Genomic DNA, 25443 nt, shown 5'->3' on the forward strand with positions numbered 1-25443 from the left:
AGAAGACATACTGACAAGTTTAGGCTCAGTGTAAGTAGGGGGAAGTTCTTGTGTTGGAGAGGGTATTTCAGAGAATTTAATTGTGTTCCTTAATTTAAAATGAAAAGTGGTTTCTTTTGTACTAGTCAATGAAATCTGGCCATAAAATTGTTATTAGTTTTAATTGTGCCATTTTTCTCATGAAAGATCAAGAAAGTAATCCAATAGTAATTCAATCACTTTTTTCCCTGACCTCTGAACAATTATCCTTTTTCTGATTGGGTTTTAGGAAGAAATAAGCCAGGAAGTGTGGACCCCCAACCCTAGCCCCACCATACAGTCTTTCCACTAGTGGAGGAGCAGTTAAGTCAAGACCTATTTCCAACAAATAGGAACTGGGGAGGAAGTAGAGGAAGGGTTTCAGTCAGAACTGACTAAATAATTTGTGGGACTCAGTGCAAAATGAAAAGGCAGAGCCCCAAATTGTTAAGACAGTGACAGCAGAGCACTAAACGAAGGGTGGGGCTCTTCTGGGAGTAGATCCCTGTATCGTTGCACAGATTGCCTACCCATGAAACTGGCCCTTGTTACAGTATCAGCCACACATATCTGGAACCAACCTTACTACTCCAGTTTAGAGCCTGTGATAGAGGCTGGCTCTGAGTGTAAAATTTCCTTCTCTTCTTATGGAGATCTCTTTCTCAGAGTCTTCCAAGGTCTCTTCTGTCACCTGATTGTTATTGGATAGAGATGCCACTTAACCAAACATTTAAGGTGTGTCTATATGTTTAAAGCCAAGTGTAAAACAAAATCCAGATCTTCGTTTTTTTCCAATCATAAAGAGCCTCTCCATCTTCTAAGTAATCCATGAATGCAAGTAGATACGAGGGACACGGGCAGCTCTCCACCACAGAACAGGACAGTTGACGACCTAGTGCACTACCTAACTCCTCTCAATATAACCACTCCCATCACTCCCCTTGCACTTTCCTAGACATGCCATACAGGAAGCCTTAACACATTTGGCATCTCTGCAGCAAACTCGCTTGTGAGACACAGCAGTCCAATAAGTTTGGATGCAATGAATCAAACAAATATTGCATTGATTCTGTTTTTCTTAGTGTCCCTTATGCCAAGACGTGCTTCAGATCAGCATTTCCTCTCCCTCTTCTCAATTTACATCATGTTCTACTCCTCTTTACTGCCTAATCACTTGGTCAGCCTTAATTTCTTAAAATTAAATACACGTATTCACATGCAAATTTTAAGTGCCTCTAATTGTGGTGACCAGGGCCAAATCCACTTCTCAGACAAGCCAATTGAAATTGGTGCTCAGCCCACATCCCTGGCTCAGCTTGAACTGCAGTGTGCGGTTTCAGAATAACCTCACACTGACTCATAAATGAGTAACACTGTATTTCCAACTCCTTTTCCTTTCAAACATCCAATCAAATCAGGACAAATAAATTCTGCTTGACGCATTGATAAAGATTTTGGGTGAAAAATGTGACACATTGGTAAAGATTTGGGGGCTGTACTCAGCTCAGGTTAAACCAGCTTCATCTCATAAGAATAGCAGCAAATTTGTTCTCGTCTTTCTCAAAAACATAATTAGAATGCAGGGAAAAGTATACAAAAAGGGATGGGGTTATTTATAAAAGTTTTAGAATAAATCTTTCTGGGTCAGGAGATTTGCCCAGTGTCAAGAATTTAATATATAAGCATAACTCTTTACAGAGCTCCTGCTCCTGGGATTTTTTTTTTTTTTTCCCTCAACCAGGGGGAACTTGAGGAAATGAAAAATTTTAAAGAGATGTTAGAAGTGGATGGGCAAAACCCAATTTGATCTCCACTGTAATGGTATTATTCCGTTTTTGCATTGAAGAATAATATCCATAATGTGAAGATTATGCCAAGTACTCTATAAAAGGAGACAAACCTGGAGGCAGTCATCTCTGACTCGCTTCCAATTGTGCTCGGAAAGACTCGCACACAAAGACTCGCACACAAAGACTCGCACACAAAGACTCGCACACAAAGATCGGCTGAGAAGCGCAGCATCAGCAAAGCACTCGGGGCTGACAGTTTGAGGAAGTAGGCAGCTTGAGTCCCACCCTCAAAAGACAGAAACCATTTATAGAAGAGAAAAAAGTACTGTTTAGAGGTTCAAGAGTTTGTTTACGGAATGGGTATGGGTATACTGAAAGTATGAAATGATTATAAATTTGGCTTCCTTGATTGAAAAAACATATCTCATACACATAGATATAGATATAGCATACATATACATCTATATACATGTATTTCTACACATATATACACATGTATATATTTTTCTATCTGCTCCTATCCATAGAGAAAAGGCAGAGACCTAACCAGAAGTAGCAGTTAGGTTTTATCTCACATGTCAGATCTGTTATAGTGGCTTCCTAGAGAGCTGTGTTGAGAAGAATCCCGTGTCTGTGTCTGTGTCTGAGATCAGCAGGAAAGACGACACTGATTGGTTAGTGATGTCTATCATGGCACACAAGGGAAAACTTGACTATAAATTTTTCATCTCTATTCTGGATAATTAACTAAGGTTTGGGAAATAAGTAGAGGGAGGCAGACTTATGGTTCAGGGGTGATGGAAGTGATGTGGCGGTCATGGAGGTACATGATCTCTCTTCAAGAGTGACCCAGCTGCCACACCTTTGGGATCCACTGAAGTGGTCAGAGTGAAGCCATGAGCTACCTGGCTGCTCCCAGCTAAGGAATGAGCATGGTCACGGCACTAGAGCCAGGTAGTTTCTATTTGATTTGGGACTGTTCTAAGGAGCAATCTTTGCCCTGGGGTTCCTCATTGGCCTGGCCTAGGCTTTCTCTGAGATGCACTGCAGTTTGAGACTCTTCTTACCCAATCCTCCTTCCTTTCCTCTCTCCTTTGACAAGAGTCACACCTGAATGTCATCTGAAGGCTCTCTCTGCCTACTTCTGTTCTCTCTCCTTTCTCTCTCTCCTCTACAGCCTTCACAGTTGTTTTCCCAATCTTGCACCTCTAATTCTGTCTACAGCATGTATTTCTCAGAAGACAAGAACCGACACACTTGGGGTAAAAATTAACCCTACACTCGGCAGAGTACCTCAATAAAATAAAATTTATTCCCTTCCTCTCTTCCTCATTTCAATAAAATTTAAGTATTATTGATATTAATTGATGCATAGCCTAACACAGAAACTCCTCTATATAAAACTTTCATAGAAACAAACAAAGCTATGTGCCTGAGCAATAACGCATCATTGGCATCCACCACTAACAGCCCAATTGTGTAGGATGACCTTGGGTTTAAGGACCGTGGATTTGTGTACACCTTACCCAACCTGATGGTTTGTAAGTTGTGAAGAGTCTCCGATGATTACACCAAATGCAGAGAAAGGAAAGGGACTCAATCCTTCATACTACTTGATTCCTGACTTTGAGCCTTGAATTTTACCTAAATTTACTGTTACAAAAATGATTTCTGTCTCTTACTGTTGGCTCAAAGGGACTCAGTTTTGAATCTAATAAAGTATCTTACATTTTTAGCAAGATTTATACCTGAGCATATATTATATAAGCCTAGTTCTTGTAATCTTGTAATCACTAAAAATCAAGGCATTGCATCAACAAGCCTACTCAACTCCAAATAAACATTTTAACATTAACTCAGTGGACAGCACAGAAGCTGTCATTCCCTCCTTATTTCCTAGGTCTGTGCTTCTTCAGTCCCGGTCTTATGTATATCGGGTTGGCTGAAGATGGGAGGTTGTTTTTCCCACTGTGATATGCCTTCTTGGGCTTGGTGTATAGTCGGCTTGATTCCCACCCTTCCTTCAGGAACCTCCAGGCCTTGCCCCTCATTCACTCCAAGAATATAAGCCTATGTGATCTATTCTGAGTTCACCACCAGCTATATTTCTGTACTTAACAGGTATGGCTATGAAACGACAAAGTCAAATGCACAGCTCAGTCAGTTTTGATGACTATGAGTTCAAGGTATTGGAAAAGCTCTTTTGCGGAACACGTTTATTTTATAAAGGGATGTTTGTTATGTATCCACTTTACATAACAAAGACTTTTCATCGTATTTGGTATAGGATATATATTTTAATTTAAATATTCATGCGTGATTATAGATTCCTTTTCTTTAAACTTTGTTCCTCAATGTTCACATTTACAATCTTATAAAAAGGAAACTGAGGAAGAGGCACACTGAGAAAGAAGCTAGCAAACAGCATGGAGAGAAAAAGCTTCGTCTCTGCTAGACTTGAACAGAATTACATTAGATCTGCTAAAGAGAAAGAAATGTCTAACTTAGGCACATGCGTTATAGAAAGACAAAGGAATAGCTTCACCATATAGTGGGACACAGCTCAGTGATCCATTTCTTAGGTAGCAGAGGGATATTTTCCTGTTAGGACTTTAAAAGCCTGTTCTTACTTTTTCTGGTGAATGATTTATTTATTTTTTCATTCCTCTCATATTATTTCAGTTCACTGCAGATGCTTCTAAAATTCTTTTCATAGGATTGAATTTCATTCTGCTTCTGGTGAATCTTTCTGAGAAATCAGAAAGAAATGGAAGTCTATAGGCTTGGTTTCAGATCCTATTTTTGGACTCATTACTAACGTAAGGAATACTGGTTAGAGATTAAAAGGAATCACACGGATTCTTGGGCAAGAGTTGACTCTGCTTTATAACCAAAGTACAGATAATAATTTCGGTGGAAAAAAATCCTGGATAGTTTTGTTTGCTATTCATAATGCACTTCTGGAATTTCAATTTATCTACCCATGGTCTTGTGATAAGACCTTCATTTAAAGATAGACTCATCATTTTTTTAGGCCACATAATTGAACATTTTCACTTAATTTTGACCATGGAAATTGAACTTTTAAGCTGGTTGGGATCCATTGTTGAAGTCCATAGTTATTATTTAGTTCAGTTTACTGGCAGAAGTTTAATTCTAGAGGGAATTACGTCTCTAAGATTTCTATGATTAAAAAGGTTGTCAGTGAATTAAGTAAGCCTGAGAAGCAGTCCTTAAAGCTTTTGGTTTGACATATATGATCATCTATTAAACCAATAATTGAAACAATCTTAATGCTGAAATTGTCCATTTCAGCTGTCAACATTATGCACAATCTTTTCTTAGTTTAAAGAAATGAATGAGAAAGTGAAAGCTTTGATATTATTCTTTAGTTACTAGGGGCATATAGAGTCTATTAGGTTCCCTATCCAGAGCAGGATGGCATTATGGTCCAAAGGCTGATTTTTCCCTTTACAGAGCATTGAAACTGCAGATCTGAACAGAAAACTCCACGCCCACCTTGTTTACTGGGTTGCAACTTGTACACGGGTGTAGCTTCTCATTTCTGGTTCTCTGCTTTGGGTTACTATCCAGTTTCATGCATCTGCCAGCTGTGTGATCTTGAGTAAGCCAGTTCACTTCTCTAAGCTTGAGATTCTCTATCCATAAATGGGGTTAAAATGCCAACTTCAGATATAGAGATAGTAAGTATTAAAAAAATGTGTCTAAAGTGTTTAGCAAATGCTAACAAGAATAAAAAATAATATCATTTTCCACTTTTTAAACACAATAATCCACATTTGAGATACTGCCCTAGAGAAATAACCTAATATATAGAAAAAGTCATATGTACAAAGATGTTCAGTGGTGACGTTAACAGAAGTGAAAAACCAATACCAATGTGTAATGCCAGAGAACTGTGAAAGATTGGTAAATAAAGGTCATTTTATGCCATCATGGAAAATGGTGGCCATAAGTTAGTATATAAAAAAGGAAAGTATGAAACTAAATTTACTGTCTGATCAAAAACATATATGAATATGATTGCCCAGAAAAAGATATACCAAAATTATATCACTGATTTTCTTAAGATGGTAGATTATAGATGAATCAGAGATGTTGTTTCTTCTGTTTTTTAGAATTTCTATAAGGTGGTTATATTTCTTTTACAAATAAAAATTTTGCCAAGAACCTCATCATCATTATTTGAGACCTGGAAGTCTGGGGTCATGAAAAGAGGGTGTTCTCTTCTCTGAGCTGGCTTTATAGCATTGGAAGATACTGGAGTGGAGGCAGCTTCAATATTAAGGTGGCTGAGGATACAGCCTTAACTGAGAAGGCTAAGGGTAAGGTCCAATTTGAATCCTGAAACAGGTAGGCAGGTTAGAAGAGTTCTTTCATATTATTTCTACTTTTGGTGAAAAAAATTTTTTTAAGTTTCTGTCAGGTTGCCACATTACCATCACCATACCAAAGCCCAAGAAATCTTAATTACTAAGAAGTCAGCCCCCAGATTATAAATCTTTGAGCATTGGTATTTCCAATGGATACTTGGGGTTAGTTAATTTCACACATATCTCCGAAATAATCTTCAACTACTCAGCAATCCTACCCCTTCAGCCTCTTTCCAACTTCTAACCTCTGTCAATTCATGATCCACATTTACTAGTCCCAAGTAGCTACTTTCTCCGTGTTGCTTTTGCTTTTGGTGACTCATTGCTAACTATCACTGCTTTTCTTCTTTCCAGGTCAATTTATTCCTTGCTCGCTTAAATACACTTCATGGCCACTTGCCCTGAGCTCTCTGGAACTCCTATGCTATGGAACACATTTATTTGAAAAACGTTTGAGAAAATCACTTCTTAACATCTAAAAACTTTTTGAAATGGACATTCTCCTGACTCCCAATTCTTATGTGTCAAAAAACTTAAAAGAAGGGAGCCCTTGCTCCTACCTGCTATTTCCAGTTGTATATTCTGCTTCCTTTGACTCACAACTTCAAAACATCCTTAACATTATTATGGATTCTCCTTGTGAAAAAGCCAAGACTAAGAAAGTCAGTCCTTCTTAACATTTTTTTTATTTATTTCATTCTTCTTCTTGGTGAGGGAAAGAGTTGGAACTTGTGTCCAAGGTTCCAACTTTTTGGGGGATTGCCTGGGGGACTAATTTATATTTCTCCCAACTTGAAGAACCGATAGGGATCCAACGTATTCTAGAAGCCTGGGGACTACTGAGAACAAAAGATAGCTGGACAGCTTGCAGCAGCTCCAAAAAACCTGCATTAAAGGGAACTATATAGAATGCTGTGACACTAAAACTGCAGGACTATAGACAGACACCAGAGGGATCAAGAGATTATGAGTTCCTGAAAAAGAAATCAGCAAACCCCTCTAACTGGGAATTTACATGCACAAGTCCAGAAAAAACACTTCCACTTTCACTGCAGCATTATTCACATAGCCAAGATGTGGAAACATCCTAAATATCCATAGAGAGATGAATAGATAAACAAAATGTGGTATATACAGACATTGGAATATTATTCAGCCTTAAAAAAAGAAGAAAATCCTGTCACAGGCTGCAACATGGATGAAACTTGAGGAAGTTATACTAAGTGAAATAACAGTCACAGAAGGACCAATACTACATGATCCCACTTATATGAAGTATCTATAGTAGTCAAACTCATAGAAGTAGAATGGTGGGTGCCAGGGGCTGAGGGAAGGGGGAAAGGGAGAATTGTTGTTCAATGGTGCTATGGACTGAATTGTATCCTCCTCAAATTCATATGTTGAAGCCCTAACCCTCTATGTGACTATGTTGGAGATAAGGCCTTTAAGGAGGTGATTCAGGTTAAATGAGGTCATTAGAGTAGAGCCCTGGTCTGATGGGATTAGTGCTCTATAAGAAGAGACATCAGAGAGCTTTCTCTCTCTCTCTCTCTCTCACGCTTTCTCTCTGCCTCCCTCCTCAAGAAGTCATGTGAGCACACAACAAGATGGCAGCCACTTAAAAGCCAGAAAGAGAGACCTCACCAGAAACCCATGATGCTTGCTCCCTTGTCTCTGACTTCCAGCCTCCACAACTGTGAGAAAATGAATGTCTGTTGTTTAAGGCATCCAGCCTAATGTATTTTGTTATGGAAGCCTGAGTTGACTAATAAAAATGGGTGTAGAGTTGCATTCATGCAAGATGAATAAGTTCTAGAAATCTGCTGTACCAAAATGTCTGTATAGTTAACAGTACCATACTGTATATTTTAAAAGTTGTTAAAACGGTAGATCTCATGTCATGTGTTTCCCCCGCCACCAAATGTAGTGGTATTTCTATAAAGCCTCATGTTGCCCCAGTGTGTTCCTTTTCTTTAAGTCCATGTCCTATTCCTACACACAACCATCCAAGCCTTTTTACCTTCTTCGAGCTCAGGTTTTGTCAATCTCCCACATTTTATCATTATTACCTACATTTTATTTTATTGCTTTTGTATCACCTTTATCTTTTTTACCTTTAAAAATTAATTTGAAGAAGTAATAGAAACACATGGTATAAAATCCAAAGGATACAAAAATCATATAGTTGTCTTCTTTTACATCTGTCCTCTGTCTTGCAGCCACCAATTATCTTCTCAGAGACAATCCCTATTTCTTCTATAGTCTTCCAGATGGAGTCTATGCATAGACAAGCCTAAACACATCTTTTTTTACACAGATGATAGTGCATTAAACACAATGTTTTGCACCATCCTCTCTTCACTTAAAACTATGCCTTGGAGACTATTCCATGTAATAACATATAGGTCTACCACATTCATTTTAAGACCAGCAATAAAATACCTCATTCTTTTATATAACAAGGTATGTCTATACCAACAGTTATGAGACTAAGCTCTGAGTTCAAATCCAAGACCTACCATTACTAGTTATATGACCCTGAGCAAGTTATTCCTCTCTGTGCTTCAGTTTCCCCATTTATGAAAGGAGGATAATAGTCATCTCACCACGTAGGTTTATTGAGAGAAAATAAAATAAAATAGTCAATACAAATAAAACACTTAAAATGCTGTCTGATACATAGTGAGCACTCAACATTTTTCTGTTATTATTTGTCCAGTTCCATATTGAAAGATATTAGGTTATTTTCAATATTTTGATGTCACAAATAATTCTATAATAAATATACTCATATAAAGTCTTGCTGTATTTATGCAAGAATATCTGTAGGATAATTTCTGAAAGTAGAAATTTCTAGGTCAAATGGAACACGCATTTTATATATTCATACATATTGCCAAGCCATCCTCCATTCAGATTATAATAATTTATTCTCTACCAACAGTGACACGAGAGTGCCTCTTTCCTCTCACCATTGCCAACGGGACGGTTAAAAAACGATACTGCAGCATCATTCTAATTTCAATTACCTTTTTATGTTATGCATTCTTCCATTTGTTTAAGAGTCTTTTGCATTTCATTTTCTCTTTTTTTAAGATCAATTCATTCATATACTTGCCCATTTTTTATTCTTTTCCTTCATTCAACTATCACATTTTTCTAAAGCATGAATAGTCAGTGCAGAACCTCTAACTCGCCGATCTTTCCATTGAAATTGCAACCTCTTCCTCAAAAATGCTCAGAAGCTGCTCCCTGGAAGTCGCCAGCGACCTCTCAATTACTCCATTAAGAAAAGATAACATAGCTTCATTATTTATTTGCCAGTATTTTCTTTCTTAAATCCTTGCTTGTTGCTTTGCCAAAAAGAAATGCATAGTTTTTGTGTTCTACCAGCAATGAATATTTGTTTCCATGTCTTTTTGCTTGTATACCAACTTTTCATTCAGTGTCAATTAAACTTCACCTGCACTAGGAACAATGCCAGTTACCAGCAAGTTAATGGTAGTGATGACAGATAAGAACAGTTGTCATGCATACCCACCTGGCTGGGAGTGATGGTAAAATGCCATTGGTTCTATGATGAATGTTGATTTCTAACATGTTAAAATATAAAAGCCTAAATGTCTTGGAATCAATGAAATTCTGTTATTGTCTAAGTTTTACTCTAACAATGGTTGTTTGGGAAATTAACCTGGTTAATTTCAAGGGGTAATTCAATCTAGCTAAAACCAAATCAGACCTCTTTCACCTCACTTATTATACCCTCAAGCAACTTTTATGTTATATTGTGTTTAGGATTTCTCAGGAAAAAGTGAGAAATCAATTCAAAATACTAAGTCTGATGTCCAAAAGAGAATTATAGAGTGATCCATCAAAGCAGATCACATCAATATGCAGTGGACCTCCACTGACAGAGCCTGACGAGACTTACCTGTGTAAAATGAAAAATCGAAACAATTGTCTGCTAAGCAAGGGCTTGTGAATCTCCTGTAACCAGCAATTTCAATAAATGTGAGGAAACTCTCAGGAAAAGGTCAGGAATGGTTTTTGAGAACTAATAGAGTGAGATGGGTTGAGAGACAAATGCCATGTGTAGTTATGTCACACTGAAATAGTCACAACAATAGGACACATCTTTCATTTATTTTACACGCATTTGTTTGCAGTTCAGCGGTGTACATTTTAGACACCATTTGTCTTTGTTTCCTATTTGCTGCAATAACTAATTACCACAAACTAAGTGGCTTAAAACAACATATATTTATATCTTACAATTCTGGAGGTCAGAAGTCTGACACAGATCTCAGTGGGCTAACATCAAGGTGTCAGCAGGCCTGTGTCCTTTCTGGTGGCTCTAGGGGAGAATTGATGTCCTTGCCTTTTCCGGCTCTGAGAGGTCACCCACATTCCTTGCCTTATATGTTCCTTTCTTCATCTTCAAAGCCAGTAATGCTGCATCCTTCTGTACGTTTCTCCTACAGTCATATCTCCCTCTGACTCTCTTCTTCCATCTCTCTCTTCCACTTTTAAGGACTCTTGTGATTACATTGGGCCCATGCATATAATCCAAGACCTATTTAATGTGCTGTGTTAAGAATAGCTGATTAGCAACCTTAATGACCCTGTTCGATGTAACCTTACATATTCACAGGTTTGGGGGTTGCACATGGGCATCTTTGGGGGGCCGTTATTCTGCTTAACACACTACTTTTTCTTTTAAGATCGTTTATTATTTAATTTACAAAATCACCTCAAAATATCCAAATTTTTCTTAGAGTGCGAGAGATTTTAGGCTCACTTATTTCACAAAGTAGATTTTTAAGGCTCACTGTTAGTTTCATGAAAGACCACCAGACCATTTCAAAATGGGGCAAGTTTTTTCCTGCTATTGACTTTCTGGGGCAAATCACATCACTTCTCTGAATCATCCTTTGCTGCTCCTAACATGTGGATAATTGTATATTTCCTGCTTATCTCATAGAGTTATGATGAGATGAGCAAATATATGTTAAAATATTACATAGTCATTGCTATACAAATGTGAGACAATTATCTATTAGTAATAACGTTGGTGACAATAATTTTAACATTCCAATTTAACTCCTTATCTCAGAGCTTCAAAATACTAAAAGTTGTAGGAGTTAGTTAAGGGCCCATGGGCCTGTCTCTGTGTTTTCAAAGAATGAACTATTGTATAAGCACAGCATTTCCTTCATGAGTAAAATGTTTTCAGAAAACCCTAGGGGACCGGCCCCATGGCTTAGCGGTTAAGTGCACACGCTCCGCTACTGGTGGCCCGGGTTCGGATCCCCGGCGTGCACTGACGCACCGCTTGTCCAGCCATGCTGAGGCCGCGTCCCACATACAGCAAGTAGAAGGATGTGCAACTATGACATACAGCTGTCTACTGGGGCTTTGGGGAGAAAAAGGGGAAAAAAGGAGGAGGATTGGCAATAGATGTTAGCTCAGGGCCAGTCTTCCTCAGCAAAAAGAGGAGGATTGGCATGGATGTTAGCTCAGGGCTGATCTTCCTCACAAAAAAAAAAAAGAGAGAGAGAGAAAGCCCTAAAACTCCTGGAATCCCCAGTGCTCCTGATCTTCAGAGGATCTGGTTTAAAATAGACCATCTATATTACAGATGTAAATTGTGTGACAGTTATGATTGGCCACATCTTCCATTTCCTGCAGGTGGTACTTTTTTTCCTTTCCTACCTACAGTTGTCAAGAACGGAGACTTGCTTGTTTAAGTGAGAGGATGCACACAGGTGGGCCAGGGCCCATGGTCGTCAATTTAAGGGCCCTCTTTCATTTTCAATGTAATTAGCTGTCTAATTGAGCATCCAAATTTAGCAGTGCATTTGCATGTGCAATTAATTATGATTTAAAAGCACTCTGAGTTAATGGTTTCTTTCCCATTATCTACAAATGTAATTACTGAAGGATGGATTGAGTTTGGAAATCATTTGGGAAAAGGTTTTTGCACCACTGGAGCCCAATGCTATAAGTGGTGACAATGAAATCAGAATACCACACCCAGAGGCATAAAGCTGAAAAGCAAGTTATTTGGCAGGGAAGGGCTATAGGACTAGGATGGGACCAGATTGCTGATTTTGGTATATGATAATCTTTTTCTTGCTTACCGGAATTAACTTAAATTATAGTCACCATATGATTTCACTCAGAACAGAAATAAACCGTGAATTTTCAAAAGTAAACTTTAGAGGGAAAAAATCTCACATATGAAAGAAAAATCCAAAAGGAGGCAATATCTTACTAATTTTTCATAAATCACAAAATTAATATCTAGTTAAGCTTAGGAATATTTGTATGGTTTTCTTGATTAAAGAAATTAAAAATATGACCTTAAGAAAACTGAAATAAAATTCAAAAATTAGGAGCCAGTAATAATTAACAGAGAACAGACTGAAAATATAGTCATTAGAGACACTAGGAAAAATTTGAATAAGCCGACCATGTCCTTTTCATTGGCTGAACAATCGTTTTCTGAGGAAAAACATTAAGCATTTTGCTCACCTAAGATTTCTGTAAATGTAATGCCCATAGGTTTGCTGTGGAAGAAGGAAATTCAAGAACCGTCACAGAATCTGAGCTCTTGTATCCTTGCCACCAAGAAGGACAAAGATTTTGAAGGATGGAGGGACGCTTGCTTGGGTTTATCTCCACAGGTGCACTCAGGAGGGAGCCCGACCTCCTCACTGGGAGGTGCTGAGAGGGAAAATGCTCAGTGAGAAACTGAGGGGCACTTCAGAAAGTGGAGTGAGGAGAGAAAAGTCAGGAAGATGGTGGGAAAGAAAAATCCTCAATCATTATTTTATTAAAGTTTTAATTGTTAAAAAAAATTGTTTTAAATAAATTTATTTCAATTTTATTTAAAAATTGTGTATTAAATGATTAATTTCAGAATTAAATTTAAAAACTATTATTTAAAAGAAATTATCATAATTGTTTAAAATAAAACATATATATGTAAAAGAAAGAGAACAGAACAGTATAAAACAACAAGTAAAAGTCTTCCTTCCCACTGTTGGGGAGCAGAATATGCTACCCCAAAATGTGTCTCTTTGGTTTGATTACTTTTAAGAACTAAAGACTCAGGAAGAAACTTTGAACTTCCCTCTAACTTCCTAGAAGAATTTAAGATAGAAGGCCTATTTCCAGCAGGAGCTAATACTGTAGATAACTATGGTATAATATGAACAGGGTGTGGTAGACAGGGAGGAACCCAGCAAGGCCCATTTAATCAAAGTCCCCTCTATGTCTCACTGTTTTTGTGAGGCATGGCAAACATTTGTTCACCAAACATTTGCTTTTCCATCTCCATGTGAATTGCCTTCCTCCCCTTTGAAGTCCCAAACCACTAGCCCAACATCCTCCTTTGTCTTCAACTGAGGATGGTATTTAAGGTGGTGGATTTGGCCATTTTGGCAAGTTACTCAGTTTTCCTGGGTTTCTTCCATGTATACATGTTATTAAATTTGTTTGATTTTCTCCTGTTATTCTGTCTCATGTCAATTTAATTCTTAGAGTAGCCAGAAGAATCTAGAAGGGTAGAGGAATATTTTTTCCTCTCCTACACCACTCAGACTCCTGATTCTTCTCCCCAAAGGTGACCACAGTTAACACTTTTCATGTATTCATCCACAAAGTGTATATATACTATGGCTTAAAATTTTATATGAATTTGTATATCATACACTCATCAATCTCTGTTTTGCTCCTCGCTTTTTTTTTAATAATAAAATAACATTGATTTCCTTGCATATCAAGACATTCAGATCTACTTCATTCCCTCTTATGGCTGCTTAGAGTACTATTGAACAGATATATGATGAAACAGATATATGTATGTGATTCTTCTCTTATTGATGAACAGCTGGGTTTTTCTTGTTTTGTCTATATACGGTAATGCAAAAAACATTCATATAATTACTTTGGCATACTTTGGTGTAAGTATGCAGAAAATAAATTTTTAGAAATGAAACTATTGTGTCAGTTAATATGTGCATACATGCACTTTAAATTCTAATAGGAATTGACAAATGCAATTTAAAATATAACAATATTCATCACCAGTAATAGTGTCTGAGAATGCTAATTTTCCCAACACTTTTACCAACCTATTATTAATACTTTAAAACTTTTCCCAAGCTCGTGAAAAAACAATAGTGTGTTTTAATTTGCATTTTCTTTCCTTTTTATTTTGTGAGGAAGATCAGCCTTGAGCTAACATCTGCCAATCCTCCTCTTTTTGCTGAGGAAGACTGGCTCTAGGCTAACATCTATGCCCATATTCCTCCACTTTACATGGGACGCCGCCACAGCCGGGCCTGACAAGTGGTGCATCGGTGCATGCCCGGGATCCGAACTGGTGAACCCCGGGCCGCCGCAGCGGAGCACATGCACTTAACCACTTGCGCCACCGGGCCAGCCACTAATTCGCATTTTCTTAATTACTGTTCGTAATTATTATTGATGCTGAATATTTTTTCACATGCTTCTATTGGTAGTTTGGTACCTTTTTTTGGAAACAGCTTATTTATATTCTTTATTTTTCTTCTTTTTTTTTTTTTAACAACTTTTCCTTATTGGTTTGTAAATTCTGGCATTCTGGACCTTAACCTACTGTCTGTTTTGCATGCTATGGATATTTTCCAATCTATTTTTTTCTGTTGGCTCTTGCTTATGACATCTTATGTTCTGGAGTGCTGAGATATCTCTGACCTTGTGCTGCTCAAGGTACTTAAAAAATTATTTGGAGTTGGGGCTGGCCCAGTGGCATAGTGGTTAAGTTCTCACACTCTGCTTCAGCAGCCTGGGGTTTGCTGGTTCGGATCCTGGGCGCAGACCTATGCATTGTTTGTCAAGCCATGCTGTGGTATCATCCCATACACAAAATAGAGTAAGATGGGCATGGATGTTAGCTCAGGACTGATGTTCCTCACTAAAAAAAAAAAAAAAATTATTTGGAGAAATGATTTGAGATCTAAGAAAAGGAGGCTTTACAGAAAGAGGATTTACGTACGTGTTATAAGGTGCCCTGAAGGTGCTACTAGTCCGGGATAATCTTACACCCAGTTCAAGGCCTGAGTTTCCCATTCCCCACAGAGTAGGATCATTAGCTTACTTTTGAGGTCTGTCTAGTTTTTTCTGTGTAACAATCTGTTGTGGGGAAAGTCTCTGCTGGGATGTACACTATTCTCCCCATCTTGTGCTGACTCTGGGCTTTGGTATCTATTTCTCCTCCCCTACCCTTCATGGACCTAAAAAAAGGTTTACATTTTCAGGAATGGCAAATGTTCTTGAGGCAAGATGACTTCTGGGCTCTGCTTATCTTTCTGGAATCCCTCCTTTGTTTTCCCTTCCACTTGTCCTGGTAATTTCTTACTAGGTTGTCAATTCTTTGATACTTTTCAAGAAGATTCTGAAAATAATTTATTCAGCATTTTTAGTTGTAAGCAGTATGAGGTTTCTTTGAATAGCTTAGTTTTCTATTACCTTAACTGAAAGTCCTCTGCTCTTATCTTTATTAATCCTACCATTCTACTTGGGAGTCAGTGGTGAGCAGTCAGTCTGCTCTTTAATTTGAGATTAAAATAAAGCATATTTGTTCTCAGATTTTTTAACCTATTGAATGCATTTAGGCACATTGATTCTTTCTCTGAGTACTTCTTTGGCTGCATCCACTGGTTTTGATATGTAGTTAATTTTAAATAGTCATTTAGTAACAGTAATTTCTTTTTAATCTAAGAGTTATTAAAAAGGGTTCTCTTTTTAAGATATCATTGTTTAAATGTTTGGGTTCACTTCTAACTTATTAATTCCTTATTTATATTATTTTGTGTTATTAATTTGAACTATATGAGCTATATTGGAATTTATAAATACTCACTTTTTGCCTAACATTTAAACAGTTTTTGTAACTGTTACTTGTATTTTAAATGGTTGTGTATGCTAAAAAGGCATCCCTTTTTTGAGGTTGGAGGTAAGTTCATTTCTCTGTCTTAGTTTATCCTACAGATGTTTATTGAGTACAATTATGTGCTAAGCTCTGTCCTAGGCTATGAGAACAGAAGAGTCAGCAAAACTGACAATATCCCTGCCCTCAATAAATTGACATTCTGGCCAAGGAGACAGGCAATAAATAAATAAATGTATTTTAAGTGATAATGTCTGTGAAGAACAGTAAAGCAGTGGAGGGGATGGAGAGTGGCACAGGTACTAGTTTTAATAGGGTAGCCATGGCAGGTTTTCTTCAATCAGACATTGAGAAGAGACCTATATGCAGTTAGAAATGAGACTGTGGAGATCTTGGAGAAGAACATTCTAGGAAGAAGAAACAACAAGTTATTAGATATAGCTCATCAATTATGTTATTCAAATCCTCTATTCCTCCTTTACTTAATTTTTTGGCTATTCTAAATTTCTCAGAAAGGTATTTTAAAGATGGTTTTAAGATGTCTACTATCACCAGACTTTGTAAATCTTACATATATTTCAAAATAGGAATTAACTGAAGATCTAGCTATAAAATGTTTGTGCTGGTATTTCACTAGTCTTCAGAGTGTTTTACTCTTAAGAAATTAAATAAATGTCTTGGGGGGAGCCAAGGCTTCTAGTATTAATACAATTCCCTTCAGTATTAAGCTCTTCTAATTATAGTCTAACAGTTAGATTCTTGTCTAAGTACCCCAAAGGGAAGTCAACCGACTGACAAGGCCAGGTACACATCTCCACCGAGAGATTCTTCCCATTTAAGGGGAAAACAAAGTGGGAAAACCACACACACGACAGTGGAGAAAGCTCCCAATAGTTACCAAGAAAAATAAAACTAATCCACAATTCTTAAACATAAAAGGACAACCAAGGATAACTAGATATATAAGGAAAACAGTGTCATAGAAGAGAAGACAAGCAGAAGAAATGATTCTCACATAATTTAGGAAAGGCAAGAGAACTTAAATCTTCTAATTATTATCCTGAGAGAAATTTGAGAATATATTGCAAAGTACACAAAAGTTAAAAATACAATTGTTAAAATTCAGATATTAATAGAACTGCTGAAAGATACTAGATTAGCTAGAAGATAAAGTCAAAGACATCATGGAGAATTCGAAGTAAAAGTTAAAGATACAATATCTGAGAAACAGCATAAGACAGAGGACACATGTTGTTACACCAATATCCAGCTAATAAATATTTCGGGAAAAAAAAACCAGAAAAAAATGGAGGAAATAAATTTATCAAAGAAAAACTGAAGAAAATTTTCTTAAGTAAACACATTTATTAAACCATATTATATGGCCTTGTATGCCATGCTAAAAAATTTGGAGTTCTATAGAATTGAAGACACTAGAGTCTATAGTCTATAGGCTATAGTACTATAGTCTACAGACACTGGAGAATCAGTGAAAGTTTTTAAGCATGTGAGTAACATAACTGTGATGAAAACTTAGAAAACTATTTCCTAACAGCAATGTGGATTGTAGCCAGGTGAAAAAAAAAAAAACACTGAGTGTACGTTTTACCAAATCCCTTCACATATGTTTTCTTTTTTCAACAATTGTACAAGGGAGAGTTATCATTCCCATTTGACAGTTCAGATTTAGAGAGATGCTATAGCTTTTATGCATCAGATCTGAAACTAAGCCTCAGTTTTTCTGATCCCAATATACTGTTCTCTTTCCTCTCAATTTTTCTCTGTTCTTTGTTGACATTTCATGTGTATATGGAATCATTTTGGCAATAACATTTAGTTTATAACTCATATAGAAAATGTATCTTTGGTATATCTAAGGACATGTTATTCAATAAATATATGCCATTCAATAAATTTATTTTCTCTTATTCCTAGGAACATAGCTAGACAACATTTTCCAGATCCCCTGCAGTTTGATGTTGTGATGAACTAATTCCTGGCCAATGGAATTTGAAAGAAAATGTGTGCAACTCTTTCAATCCTGATGCCAAAAATTGTCTTGTGTGATAAGAAAAATCTACAAAAAAAACTACAACTAACATACTTAATGGTGAGAAACTCAAAACTTTCCTATTAAGATCAGGTACAAGGCCAGGATGTTCCTTCTCATCAGTCCTTTTCAACATCATAGTGGAAGTTCTAGCTAATGCAATAAGACAAGAAAAAAAGGTATACAGATGGGGAAGGAAGAAACAAAACTGTCTTTGTTTGCAGATGACATGATCATCTATGGAGAAAATTCGAAAGAATTGACAAAAACTCCCAGAATAATAAACAATTACAGCAAGGTTGCAGGACACAAGGTATACAAAAATAAATTGCTTTCCTATACACCAGCAATGAACAAGTGGAATTTGAAAATAAAAACAAAATACAATTTACATTAAAACCTAAAAAGTGAAATACTTAGGTATAAATCTAACAAAATATGTACAAGATGTACCTGAGGAAAACTACAAGGCTCTGATGAACAAAATAAAAGAACTAAATAAATGGAGATATTCTATGTTCATGGATAGGAAGACTCAGTATTGTCAAGATGTTAGTCCTTCCCAACTTGATCTATAGATTTAATGCAATTCTAATCAAAATACCAGCAAGTTATTTTGTGAATATTGACAAACTAATTCTAAAGTTTATATGTAGAGTCAAAAGGCCCAGAATTGACAACATAATAGTGAAGGAAAAGATCAAAGTTGGAGGATTAACCCTACCTGACTTCAAGACATACTACAAGGTTACAATAATTAAGACACTGTGATATTGATGAAAGAATAGACAAATGTGACAGTGGAACAGAATAGAGAGCCCATAAATAGACCCACATAAATATAGTCAACTGATCTTTGACAAAGGAGCAAAAACAATACAATGGAGTAAAGATAGTCCTCTCAACAAATGGTACTGGAACAACTGCCAAGTCCACGTGCCAAAATATGAATCTAAACACAGACCTTACATCTTTTACAAAAATTAACTCAAAATGGACTATAGACATAAATTAAAATGCAAAACTATAAAGCTCCTAGAAGATGACAAAACTAAACATACCCTTACCATAGGATCCAGCAATTGTGATCTTTGGTATTTACCCAAAGGATTTGAAAATTTATGTCAACACAAAAACCTGCACATGAATGTTTATAGAAGCTTTATTCATAATTGTCAAAACTTGGAAGGAACCAGGACATCCTTCAGTAGGTGAAGTGATAAATAAACTGTGGTACACCCAGACAACGGAATATTCCTCAATGATGAAAAGAAATGCGTTATCAAGCCCTGAGGAGATGTGGAGGAAACTTAAACGCATATTATTAAGCGAAAGAAGCCCACCTGAAAAGGCTACATACTGTATGATTCCAACTATACAACATTCTGGAAAAAGTAAAACTATGGAAGAGGTAAAAAGAATTATTTGACCAGGGTTGGGGTGGGGAGAGGTGTGAATAAATGAAGCACAGACAATTTCTAGGGCAGCGAAAATACTCTGTATGATGTCATTATACATTTGTCCAAACCTATGGAATGTGCAACACCAAGAGTGAACCCATCAGAGTAAACTATGGATTTAGAGTGATTATGAAGTGTCAATGTAGGTTCATCAGTTGTAACAAATGTACTGCTCTGGTGGGAGATGTTGATCGGGGGGAGGTTATGCATGTGTGGAGGGAGGGAGTATATGGGAAATCTCTGTAGCTTCTTGTCAATTTTTCTGTGAACATAAAACTGCTCTAAGAAATAGTCTTATCCAAAAAAAAAAAAAACTCTGCAATGAACACAGGGGTGCATGTACCTTTACAAATTGGTGTTTTCAAGTTCTTTGGGTAAATACCCAACAGTGGAATAGCTGGATCATATGGTAGTTCTATCCTTGATTTTTTGAGGAATCTCCATACAGTTTTCCATAGTGGCTGCACCAGTTTGCACTCCCACCAGCAGTGTATGAGAGTTCCCTTCTCTCCACATCCTCTCCAACACATGTTGTTTCCTGTCTTGTTAATTATAGCCATTCTGACGGGCATGAGGTGATATCTCATTGTAGTTTTGATTTGCATTTCCCTGATAGTTAGTGATTTTGAACGATGAAATCCAGCCATTTGTGACAACATGGATGGACATTAAGGGTATTATGCAAAGTGAAATAAGTCAGAGGGAGAAGGTCAAATACCGTATGATTTCCTTCATTAAGTAGTAGATAATAACAACAATAAACAAACACATAGGGACAAAGATTGGATTGGTGGTTACCAGAGGGGAAGGGGGGAGGGAGGAGGGTGAAAGGGATAATTCCGTACATGTATGTGGTGATGGGTTGTAGTTAGTATTTTGGTGGTGAACATGATGTAATCTATGCAGAAATAGAAATATAATGATGTACACCTGAAATTTTTACAATGTTATAAACCAATGTTACTGCAATAAACAAAAAATTAAAAAAAAAAAAAGAAAAAAAAAAACTACCATGGGTAGACAGAACAGCAAGGTGGCTCTGACATTTGGAGTCTTTTTGCCCTAGGAGCATTTGTTTTTGACAGCTCCTTGAGTCTAGAGCAAGTATCAGCAAACCTTTTATGTAAAGTGCCAGGTAGTAAATATTTCAGGCTTTGAGAGCAACATATAGTCTGTTGCACATTCTTTTTGTTTTTTTACAACCCTTTAAAAATGTAAAAACTTTTTGGAAATAGTAGTGATGATTGCACAATATTGTGAATGTAATTAATGCCAGTGAATTACACATTAAAAAATGGTCAATAAAAAGTGGACCAAATTTAAAAAAAAGAAAACACCTCTCATGCTCTTTTCCCTTCTGCTGTCTTGAAGCCCCTAACAGGGAAACCTCAGAAGCCAAGTGCTGAAGATGGCAGAGCAATTAGATGTAAGAAGCCTGACTGGATCATCACTAGGAGGAAAGCCTTTTGACAACCAGGACTATCTGCTATGGATTTGACATGAGGAATAATTTTCTACCATTTGGGGGAAATTATAATTATAATTTCAATACATATAATATTATAACTACGTGGTATAATTATAATTGCACATATTATAATTACATATATATACATATATATACACAAATAAATGGCAGCTAACTAAATCAAAAGGAAACGTGAACCCCACATCTCAAGATATTTAACCTGGGGCCAGCCTGGTGGCATGGTGGTTAAGTTCATGTGCTCTGCTTCGGTGGCCCAGGGTTCACAGGTTCAGATCCTGGGTGCATATGTACACACTGCTTATAAAGTCACACTGTGGTGGTGTCCCACATACAAAAATAGAGGAAGATTGGTACAGATGTTAGCTCGGGAACAATCTTCTTCACCAAAAAAAAAAAAAAAAGAACAATATTTAATTTTTTTATTGTCAAAGAAGTGCCTAAACAAGAAAGGCTTAGCTTGCAATGTTTATTTTTAGATCTTTAAGTTTGGTTTTCTGGGATGAGTTATTTAGCCTTTCTGAGCATCATTTTTTCAACATTATAATGCCTACTTCTTAAGGCTGTTTAAGGATTATACAAAAATGTCTCTTAAAGTAGTGCCTGGCACAAAATAGGCCTTTAGTGTATGTTCTTTCCCTCTTACACCTTTGGATGTTGCTATCAAGTCAGCCAAGGCCAAAAATCTCACAGTAAAAAAGGGACAAAAACATTTCTTCATGATGTCCTGGTGTAGTTGGATATGGAATCAATACCTCCAATGTTTTCCCAAAACTTGCAGTGAATCACAAATCTATCTCTATTAGTTCTTTGTAGTTCACTATCTTAAGTAAATTAGGTTAAAAGTTTAATTTTCTAAAACAAATGAAGTGTAAAACTACAAATGGAAAAAAATCCATACCTTAGTAAAGTATATTTCATTTGAATGTTCTTTCATTTCCTATTTACTCTCCAGGGCCTCTTAGAATACAGCCAAATTGGAATTCTTCATTATAAGTAGCCGTTTGGAATTGTTTAATCAATGCTGACTTACAGCTGAATGCATAGACAAACCTTGTTATCATAGCTACTTTCCAAAGGAATTCCTAAGTATATATATCTCAGTGTATCATGTAATTTTACTTTTGATTTCTCTAGATAATGTCAATTAAACTGATTAGAAGTAGATCTAAGTACCTAAAGTACACAGACACATTTTCTTATGAGAAGTAGAGAATTTATTTCTAATAAAATATTTACCCTAGAAGCATCCAAGCTCTTCACAAACTGTTGAGAGCTTCACAGAGCCCTCGAATGAGGGCCACAAGGGGTTACACGTACCAATGTTATGGTGCTATGATTCTAAATAACATATATATTTTTGAAAAACCTTAAATGATTTTGTAACGAAGAGATTTAGAGGCTGTTCTAACCAAGCAACAGTGAAGAAAAATATTTGTATAGTTTGATAATGGTCTCTATCTCTTGCTAGGTTTGTTGTCTCTAAATAGCGTTATCTGGCGGGCATTGAAAGGTACTATCTTAGTTGGATTAGCTCTCTAGTTATGTTTACCTGAGTAAAAGAGAATACTGTGTCTTTCCACTCACTGGTGTTTTCCTTTATAAAGATAAAACCTTTTGTTTAATACTGTTTACATTAGGCCAAACATGATTATTAGGGTGTGCTTATTTATAATTAGAGAGCTTATTTATTCAACTCATGTCCCCGGGGTTGAGAAAAAACACACTCCTTAAATCTTTTAGTTTATAATCAAAACCTTCTTAAGACGTATGTATCTTATACCTTTCTTTGATTCTTCAGAGCAGTCCTTGTATTAAATTCCTTTCAGGTAGTGTTTTAATATTTTTTCATTGACTTCCACTTATGAGTGACACAAATAAACTATTCTGCATAAAAGAAAGGGATGACTCAAACCAAGGTTAAAGTCTTTGTTCAGGTGATAAGCACCAGGAGTGCCTGAAGACAGCTGGAAGCAGGTTGGGGTTTTAGAAGGTGAGAAGAGTGGGATATGTGTCCTCGTGGTTGACTCAGCTGGCTCCTTTGTCTTTAACTGCTGTGAAACTTGCAGTTGGAGGTTTTCTGGGTTTTGTGCCTCTTGCTCAGATTGTTAGTGCAATTCCATCTCAATACCTGTCATAACAATACTTTCTGAGAACTGTTTTTGCAAGTCTTTCAGTTTGTTGGTTAAGCAAATTGTGAGGGGGAGTGTACATAAGTAGCAAAAAACAAGGAAAAGAAAGAAAGAAAAAGGAAAGAGATAAGGGAAAAATTGGGGACTTTCTATTATGTTTCATTCCTTTTAGATAGTGCAGAAAAGGAACATGCCTCATTCTATGCGCTTCTTCATTCATGCCTTCTCTTGTTTTATCCACAGCAAGAAGCAGAAAAAGATCCTTACCATGTAATATGTCTACATTTCTACAGTGTGAAAAACCATGATTACTTTTCTAGTTAGATTAGCACAGTTTCCTATTTTATCCTTCATACAGACTAGCCATTTTTCTGTGTGTTTTTGAGTTCTCTCTTCTATGTTCTACCTAAAATTATTGCTATAGTTTGCATATTATGCTTAGGTTTACACATACAGATCTTCCCTTAAAAACGTTGCTAGAACCTTGAAACTTTCATAATCTCCTTTTCTTTTTATTGAGGCAACATTGGTTTATAATGTTATATAGATTTCAGGTGTACATCATTACAATTCTACTTCTGTATACACTACATCATGTTCACCACCAAAAGTCTAATTTCCACCCATTGCCGTACAAATGTCCCCCTTACTCCTTTAGCTGTCCCCTGATGCCTCTTCTCCTCTGGTAACCACCAACCTGTTCTCTGTATCTTTGTATTTGTTGGTTGTTGGTTTTAACTTCCACATATGAGTGAAATCGCACAGTATTTGTCTTTCTCCACCTGACTGATTTTACTTCGCATAATTCCCTTGTGAGGGAGAAAGAAATTTTCCTCTACCTTTCTGGCTGGTCTAAGAATTAAGTTGACATGAGGCAGATTAACAGGAGAAAATCAAATTTAATTTCATACTTATGGAATGCCGCATACATGAGAGGTTTAGAAACAGAAAGGTAAAATGAGGTATTTATGCCATCTTGAGCTAAGGAATGGAAGAGGGGCCTGAGGCTTCAGAGGGGAGAAGGGTAATTCACAGATGATAAAAAGAGCAGATGTTCACTAATTAGAGGTTTTCCTTGCCAAACAGGTAGGTCATAAGAATTTATTTCTGATAATAACTCTTATTATGGACAAAGCCCCCAATTTAAATTCTTTAAAGGAAGTATAAAATTTTTTCTTGAGCTTGCAGGGTCTTGACTGCCTTTAGCTCAAAATATTCCACCTTCCAAAGTGGCACACCTTGGGAAGGCTGTTCTTAACCTCTTCAGTCCTGCCTTTGAACTTCAGGAGAAGTTTTATATTCCAGAGGTTGGGTTGGTAGATTGCTCCATCTCATTGAGTCAGTCTCTTGGTTTAGAGAATAGGTCAGTCCAATTAAACAGTAATGTCCAATTTCAGTGATGCAGATGGGCTCCCAAAGTTAAGCCTGTGGTGCAAGCAACCAGGTATTTAATATGAGGCATTTCTATGGAAGGATAAGAAAAACAATAGTTAATGATTGGAGCAGATTATAATCCCAGTTTCTGAGTTCTGAAGGCAGCCAATTAAGGAGATTTCTAGATGTCTAGCTCAAAGAGTTTTCAGACGGAGTGAAGGAAGGCAGTGGCAATCTGATATATTTTCCTAGTTTGCAGTTTGAATAGCTCTGATGATCTTTCTGAGTGACCCATACAGCAAAAGGTATAAAGATTATCCATACGTAAGCCATTGTGATGATTTCTCTGAAATTTATATCAAGTTGTTTAGCTTCAGTTTGCAGAGATTCAGGGAAAAGGGCAGTTACAGTTCTCAATGATTTCAAGTCAAAAGATGGAAGAAAATTGGATATGTTAGTTTGGAGGGTTGTAGCCAGGTATTGGAGGAAACTAGAATTCAGAATACAGTCCAGTTTACTGGTAGTAAACAAAACCTTAAAAGACAATGAGCAGCACTAGAATCTAATATCCACAAAGGTGTCTTACAGTTTCTATTGAAACATAATTTTTCTCTCTAAAATCACCCCTATTTCTATCAAAGATAGTGACAATAAAACTAATTTGTTTGTAAAATAAGTCTAGTTTCAAAAAATTTGGCCTGTTATTTTCGTAAGTGCAGCAAGACTAGCAATTGATCACATAGGCTCTTTTGCTTTGCTGGAAACTTTCATGAGGAAATTCCAGATTGAACTTTTAAAAGCC

At 36.7% G+C, this 25443-nt stretch overlaps 1 long non-coding RNA gene across 1 annotated transcript in view; it reads left to right on the forward strand.

Moving 5' to 3' along the window:
* The window catches only part of LOC147915843 (uncharacterized), a 44598-nt gene extending 21596 nt beyond the window's left edge, over positions 1-23002 (forward strand). Inside the window, exons 2-3 of the long non-coding RNA XR_015553818.1 lie at positions 18075-19600; positions 21021-23002. This is a non-coding gene — a long non-coding RNA (uncharacterized LOC147915843). The remainder of the gene's footprint in view (positions 1-18074; positions 19601-21020) is intronic.
* Positions 23003-25443: the final 2441 nt, after the last annotated feature.

The sequence above is a fragment of the Ceratotherium simum genome, chromosome 12 (assembly GCF_057802395.1).
Source record: "Ceratotherium simum simum isolate JZ-2026a chromosome 12, ASM5780239v1, whole genome shotgun sequence".
In the NCBI taxonomy this organism is placed as follows: Eukaryota; Metazoa; Chordata; class Mammalia; order Perissodactyla; family Rhinocerotidae; genus Ceratotherium; species Ceratotherium simum.